Consider the following 8,509-nt stretch of genomic DNA (forward strand, 5'->3'; position numbering starts at 1 on the left):
GTACCTTTCTCCCATTGGTAAAAATCACCATGTCTTTTTGGGAATAAAGTACTGTATGCAATGCATTATAATCTGGAAGGAAATAAGGAGGTTGAAGTAGTTGAAAAACCTGATTTCAAGAGAGGAATCTGATTGGAAAGACTTGTTGTTAGGACATGAAGTAAATGAGATGTATGTCAAGTTTTGTGAAATATATAATAAAGGCACAACAAAATTTATACCAAAACAGAGTTGCAGAACTAGGAAATAGGATTGGTTCAATAGAAATTGCGAGAGGGCCAGAGACGCAAAAATGGAACAAATACTGTATAGGAAGAGGCCAAACCCCCAAACATACCAGCAATACAAAGATGTGAGAAACTACTACACTGCAGTGAGGAAAGTGGTAGAAAGAAATTTTGAAAAAAGGATAGCGGATAAATGTAAAAGAGAACCAGGCCTATTCTATAAATTCATAAACAACAAATTGCAGGTAAAGGATAATATTCAGAGGTTGAAAATGGGAAACAGATTCATGGAAAATGAAAAGGAAATGTGTGAAACATTAAACAAAATTTCCAAAGTGTGCTTGTACAAAATTAAATCTTCAGGGAACAAGACACAACAAGATTCCAGAGAAAAACATAGAGCACATAGGGGTGTCTAGAGATCTTCTAGAAGTGGAAAAAATGCTCAAGGAGGTAAATAAGAACAAAGCAGTTGGTCCAGATGGAGTTTCACCATGGGTTCTGAGAAAATGTGCACCTGAGCTCAGCAATCCACTTCAACTGATTTTTCAGGCATCCCTGTTTACAGGAGTTGTAGCTGTGTGGAAAAAGGCTAACATAATTCCTGTTCTAAAGTGACCTCCCCATTTTTAATCCTTTTGTACCAAGCTCTCTTTTTACCTATTAGGTTCTTCAAATTCTTTGTTATCCACTTGGGTCATTAGTATTCGATCTATTCAATTTGTATGGTATACTACGTTCCTGTGCTTTGTTTAGAATATTCTTAAATAAGTTATATATTGAATCCACATCGAAATCTCCCTTTACGTTACCTATCGCTGGGTTCATGTCTCGCTCCAAGACCTGCCCACACCCCATACCCAAGACTTTCCAATCAATTTGACCCCCCCAAAAAAATTCTTAGGCTACTAAAATCAGCTTTTCGAAAATCTGGCACTTTAACAGAATTTTCTCCTACAGGTCTATTCCATTTTATGCTAAATCTGATTTCTTTGTGATCACTGTTCCCTAGCTTACTCCCTATTTCGATGTCATTAATTTGTGTTTCCCTGTTAGTTAACACTAAATCTAAAATATTATTTTCCCGCGTTGGTTCCTTAATGTGTTGCGTAAGAAAGCAATCATCAATTAATTCTAGAAAATCCCCTGTTTTGTTCACCCAGTTTATTCCACTAAAATTAAAGTCACCCATGACATAAATACTGATAGATCTAGATGCTCTAGATATTTCACCCCATAGATAAAGCTTTGCTTCCATTCTGTCTAAATTTGGTGGCCTATATATAACTCCTATTATAATATTATTAGCTTTTTCGTTTAATTCTATCCAAATAGTTTCTGTGTGTGGCTCAGTTTTGATTCCCTCTTTGAGAGTACATTTCAAATTGTCCCTAACATATACGGCTACTCCACCTCCTCGTCTAATATATCTATCTGTGTGAAATAGTTTAAATCCATTTATTTGATATTCAGCTAATAGTTCTCTATTTTCTACATTCATCCACGTTTCGGTAAGTACAATAATATCTATTTTTTCTGTGCAGACAAGAGCATTTAATTCGTTAATTTTATTTCTTAGACTTCTACTGTTAGTGTAATATACCCTAAGTGAATTGTTATTTTGAGGCCCTTCTCTTTCCCTGATCATTTTGCCAATTCCTTTCTCCCACAAACACATACTTTTATTACCTCCTTCCTCCAAATCAATTCCCATACCTCTATCTACTAACAGTTTAAACCCAAACAAACACCTCTAACCACTTCTTCCAACGAGTTCGCAATAGCAACAACCCCAGCCCTCGATAGATGCACCCCATCACGAGCATACATTTCATTTCTTCCATAGAAGTGTTCCCAGTTGTCTATGAAAGATATTGCATTTGATTTGCAATATCTTTCCAGCCGGCAATTGACACCAAGTGCCTTCGACATCCATTCATTTCCCACTCCCTTTCTTGGAAGAATGCCACATATGATCGGGATTCCTCCCTTGCTCCTAACTAATTCAATGGCTGTCCTGAATCTCAGTATTACTTCCTCACTCCTAACTCGCCCAACATCATTACCCCATGCTCTAATACAAATAATGGGTTTGTTCCCATTTCCCGTCATAATATCATTCATGTTTCCAACAATATCACCAATTCCAGCTCCCGGATAGCAAACCCTTTATCTGTTCCCCCTATCTCTGGCACAAAACGTTCTGTCTAAATACCTCACCTGGGAATCTCCCACAACCAAGATTCGCTTCGGCACCTCCTTAACTTTCTGAGCAGCCTGAGGGGCCTGTGCTCCGCCGCTCCTCGCTGATTTCCTCCCTGCAGGCTCACCACAGCACTCGTCCTCCAACACGGCAAATGAATTTGCTGTCCTTAGGGCGTCTGTAGGCGGCCTTGTCAAGGTCTTCTTAAGACCCCTGTCCTTCACGACTCTCCACGATGAGGTCTCGTCAACACTGGTCTCCTCCCTCGTTTCCTCCCGAAGTCTCAGCCGTCGTACCTCCTCCCGCAGGGAATCCATCTCTGCTCTCAGAGCTCCAACCAGACTCACCAAATCCTTCACTAATCTTTCCATTATTGCAATAATAATGTTACTCCAGAGCTCCAGCTAACACAACCTCTCACGGTGACAGCACTTGACTGACTTGAAAATCGGTAGGGAAATTAATTTGGAGGACTCACTATCACTTCAAGTTGATCTAGATAGGGTTTTGAAATGGTCAAAGGATTGGCAAATGCAGTTTAATGCTGATAAATATAAAGTTCTGAGGATAGGTAATGATGATAGAGTTACAAGATACGAGCTAGATGGTGTTGAGATTGCGAAGTCGGATTGCGAAAGGGATCTGGGAGTTATGATTAGTAAGAATTTAAAACAAAAGGATCAATGCATGAATGTTCGTGATAAGGCGAATAGGACACTGGGATTTATTAATCGAAGCGTTAGTAACAAGACTCCCGGTGTGGTTCTTAAGCTATATCTTGCTCTGGTTAGGCCCCATTTAGATTATGCAGTTCAGTTTTGGTCGCCGTATTATAGAATGGATATAAATTCACTTGAACGTGTCCAACGTAGGATGACTAAGTTAATTCCCCAAATTAGAAATCTTTCATATGAAGAAAGATTAACAAAGCTTAAGTTGCATTCACTGGAAAGTTGAAGAGTTAGGGGTGACATGATAGAGGTTTACAAGTGGATGAATGGACATAACAAAGGGGATATTAATAGGGTATTAAAAGTATCAACACAGGACAGAACACGAAACAATGGGTATAAATTGGATAAGTTTAGATTTAGGAAAGACTTGGGTAAATACTGGTTCAGTAACAGGGTTGTTGATTTGTGGAACCAATTGCCGCGTAACATTGTGGAGGTGGGGTCCCTCGATTGTTTCAAGCACGGGTTGGACAAGTATATGAGTGGGATTGGGTGGTTATAGAATAGGAGCTGCCTCGTATGGGCCAATAGGCCTTCTGCAGTTACCTTTGTTCTTATGTTCTTATGTTATTGGCCCATACGAGGCAGCTCCTATTCTATAACCACCCAATCCCACTCATATACTTGTCCAACCCGCGCTTGAAACAATCGAGGGACACCACCTCCGCCACGTTACGCGGCAATTGGTTCCACAAATCAACAACCCTGTTAGTGAACCAGTATTTACCCAAATCTTTCCTAAATCTAAACTTATCCAATTTATACCCATTGTTTCGTGTTCTGTCTTGTGTTGATATTTTTAATACCCTATTAATATCCCCCTGTTATGTCCATTCATCCACTTGTAAACAGCTCATGTCACCCCTAACTCTTCGCCTTTCCAGTGAATGCAACTTAAACTTTGTTAATCTTTCTTCATATGAAAGATTTCTAATTTGGGGAATTAGCTTAGTCATTCTACGTTGGACACGTTCAAGTGAATTTATATCCATTCTATGGACAGGGGTCAAAAGACAGGGGTCTTTTTAAGACCCCTGTCTTTCACTACTCTCCACGGTGAGGTCTCGTCAACACTGGTCTCCTCCTTCGTTTCCTCTCGAAGTGTCAGCCGTCGTACCTCCTCCCGCAGGGAATCCATCTCTGCTCTCAGAGCTCCAACCAAACTCACCAAATCATTAACTATCCTTCCATTATTAAATAGGAGCTGCCTCGTATGGGCCAATAGGCCTTCTGCAGTTGCCTTTATTCTTATGTTCTTATGTACCCAAAATCATTTACGTCCTCTAATTACTCAGCACAAAGCTGCTATTAGGACAATATCCAACTCTGGCCCCAGACATCACTCGGTACCCCTACTCAAATCTCTGAATATGTTAGACATTAACTCACTGCACATTCTCTCATGTGTATTATACATATATAAAACGCTAAACTGTAATGCCAATCCTGACCTCAAAAGCTTCATAGAAGGTTGTAACAGAACCCATGAGCACCACACCAGAAATAAATACAGTTTTGATATTCCTAGAGTACGACTTAATCAAACTAGAAATGCTCTACAAATCAAGGGACCCAGATTGTGGAATGACCTTCCCAACCATGTTAAAGACTGTACCTCTCTCAACCAGTTTAAGATAAAAACGAAGCTATACCTAATAAATTCCTTGTAACCTACCTTACCCCTCTAGTGTCAACCAATGTATGTTTTTTTTAAAGAGCGCTGTTTGTCGACAGAATTGTATTTGTGCTGCTTTTTCAGCTATGTTTTCATTCCATGTTTTCATTTTACTCTTTATGCTCAATTAGTATTAAGCTTTAGTCATTTAATTTTTTCATGCCCGAAACGCTTTGCGTTATAGTGCCTTTAGGCATTATATGTACTAGCCCTAACTATAAATCCATCACTCTTTGTAAAATCTCTTGTATGTATGTACCTTACCTAAATAAACATTTGATTTGATTTGATTTGTTCTCAAGCTATATCTTGCTCTAGTTAGGCACCATTTAGATTATGCAGTTCAGTTTTGGTCGCCATATTATAGAATGGATATAAATTCACTTGAACGTGTCCAGCGTAGGATGACTAAAGTTAATTCCCCAAATTAGAAATCTTTCATATGAAGAAAGATTAAAAAAGCTTAAGCAATTAAATTAAAATTTTAAAATTAATTAAATTTTAAGCAATTAAAAAAGCAATTTAAGCTTTGTTAATAGTTCTAACATACATATGGTTAGAAATGTTAAAAAAGAGATAAGGAAAGCAAAAAGAAACTATGAAGTTCGCATAGCAGGGCAAGCAAAGACAAATCCTAAAGGGTTTTTTCAGTTATATCGTACTAAGACTAGGGAAAGGATAGGTCCATTAAAAACTGAGACAGGTCAAATAACAGATAGTGATGAAGAGATGAGTAGTATTTTTAATAAATATTTTGTATCTGTATTTACTAAAGAGGAACTTAACAATATGCCTTCAGCCGAACAAGTCTATGTGGGTGGGGACGAGGACAGGTTGACGAGTTTAACAGTTACCAGGGAGGATGTTCTTAAACAAATAGTAAAACTCAAACCAAACAAATCCCCAGGGCCGGATGAAGTGTTTGCCAGGGTGCTTAAAGAATGCAAAGAGGAGCTTTGTGACCCACTGTCAACCATATTTAATAAATCAATAGAGTCAGGCAGAGTGCCAGAGTTTTGGAAAGTTGCTAATGTGATACCAGTTTTTAAGAAAGGAGATAGATCACTTGCGTCTAACTATCGACCAATTAGCCTAACGTCTATTGTGGGAAAGTTACTCGAATCTATAATAGCAAATAAAATTCGTCTTCATCTTGAAAAACATAAATTAATAATTGAGTCGCAACATGGTTTTATAAATGGCCGTTCATGTTTAACAAATTTGTTATCTTTTTATTCTAGCATTGTTGAGGCAGTTGATAGTGGTAAGGATTGCGATGTTGTATACCTTGACTTTAGCAAAGCTTTTGATACAGTGCCACATGAAAGACTGATTAAAAAGATAGAGTCTCATGGTATTGGGGGTGCTATATTAAGCTGGATTAGGGCATGGCTATACCAAAGGAAACAGAGAGTTAGTATAAATGGAATCAAGTCAGAGTGGGAAAATGTTGTAAGTGGAGTGCCTCAAGGCTCTGTCCTGGGACCTCTGTTGTTTATAATATATATAAATGATTTAGATTCAGGTTTGAGTAGCAACATTTGCAAATTTGCCGATGATACGAAAATCGGTAGGGAAATTAATTCGGAGGAGGACTCACTATCACTTCAAGTTGATCTAGATAGGGTTTTGAAATGGTCAAAGGATTGGCAGATGCAGTTTAATGCTGATAAATGTAAAGTTCTGAGGTTAGGTAATGATGATAGAGTTACAAGATACGAGCTAGATGGTGTTGTGATTGCGAAGTCGGATTGCGAAAGGGATCTGGGAGTTATGATTAGTAAGAATTTAAAACAAAAGGATCAATGCATAAATGTTCGTAATAAGGCAAATCGGACACTTGGATTTATTAATCGCAGCGTTAGTAACAAGACACCTGGTGTGGTTCTCAAGCTATATCTTGCTCTAGTTAGGCCCCATTTAGATTATGCAGTTCAGTTTTGGTCGCCATATTATAGAATGGATATAAATTCACTTGAACGTGTCCAGCGTAGGATGACTAAGTTAATTCCCCAAATTAGAAATCTTTCATATGAAGAAAGATTAACAAAGCTTAAGTTGCATTCACTGGAAAGGCGAAGAGTTAGGGGTGACATGATAGAGGTTTACAAGTGGATGAATGGACATAACCGGGGGGATATTAATAGTGTATTAAAAGTATCAACACAGGACAGAACACGAAACAATGGGTATAAATTGGATAAGTTTAGATTTAGGAAAGACTTGGGTAAATACTGGTTCAGTAACAGGGTTGTTGATTTGTGGAACCAATTGCCGCGTAACATTGTGGAGGTGGGGTCCCTCGATTGTTTCAAGCACGGGTTGGACAAGTATATGAGTGGGATTGGGTGGTTATAGAATAGGAGCTGCCTCGTATGGGCCAATAGGCCTTCTGCAGTTACCTTTGTTCTTATGTTCTTATGTTCTTAATCTTTATTCATATGAAAGATTTCTAATTTGGGGAATTAACTTAGTCATCCTACCCTGGACACGTTTAAGTGAATTTATATCCATTCTATAGTACGGCGACCAAAACTGAACTGCATAATCTAAATGGGGCCTAACCAGAGCAAGATATAGCTGAAGAACCACACTAGGTGTCTTGTTACTAACGCTTCGATTAATAAATCCCAGTGTCCTATTTGCCTTATTACGAACATTCATGCATTGATCCTTTTGTTTTAAATTCTTAAGAACATTAGAACAAAGGCAACTGCAGAAGGCCTATTGGCCCATACGAGGCAGCTCCTATTTATAATCACCCAATCCCACTCATATACGTGTCCAACCCGCGCTTGAAACAATCGAGGGACCCTACCTCCACCACGCCACGCGGCAACCGGCTCCACAAATGAACAACCCTGCCATCGAACCAGTACCCACCCAAGTCCCTCCCAAATCGAAACCAATGCAATTAATACCCATTGTTTCATAAGAACATAAGAATATAAGAACAAAGGTAACTGCAGAAGGCCCACCGGCCCACACGAGGCAGCTCCCATCCACAACCACCCAATCCCACTCATACACATGTCCAACCCGCGCCCGAAACAATCGAGGGGCCCCACCTCCACCACGCCACGCGGCAACCGGCTCCACAAATGAACAACCCTGCCACCGAACCAACACCCACCCAAGTCTCTCCCAAATCCAAACCCCATCCAATCCACACCCACTGTTTCGTGCTCCGTCCTGAGTTGACACTTCCAACACCCTATCAACATCCTCCTTGTTACGTCCACTCATCCACCCGCAAACCTCCACCATGAAACCCCCAACCCCTCGCCCCCCCAGCGAACGCAACCCGAGCTCTATCAATCCCTCCTCACACGAAAGACCTCCAATTTGGGGGAACTAACTTTGTCATCCCACGCTGGACACGTTCAAGTGAACCCACATCCATTCTGAACCAAAACGGAACCAAAAACTGAACTGCACAATCTAAATGGGGCCCAACCAGAGCAAGACACAGCTGAAGAACCACACCAGGCGCCCCGTCACCAACGCCTCGACTAACAAATCCTAGTGTCCGACTCGCCCCACCACGAACATTCACACATTGATCCCCCTGTTTCAAATTCCCAATAATCACAACTCCCAGATCCCCCTCGCAATCCGACCTCGCAACCTCAACACCATCCAGCTCGCATCCTGCATCTCCACAATCATC

The sequence above is a fragment of the Procambarus clarkii genome, chromosome 63, assembly GCF_040958095.1.
Source record: "Procambarus clarkii isolate CNS0578487 chromosome 63, FALCON_Pclarkii_2.0, whole genome shotgun sequence".
Lineage (NCBI taxonomy): Eukaryota > Metazoa > Arthropoda > Malacostraca > Decapoda > Cambaridae > Procambarus > Procambarus clarkii.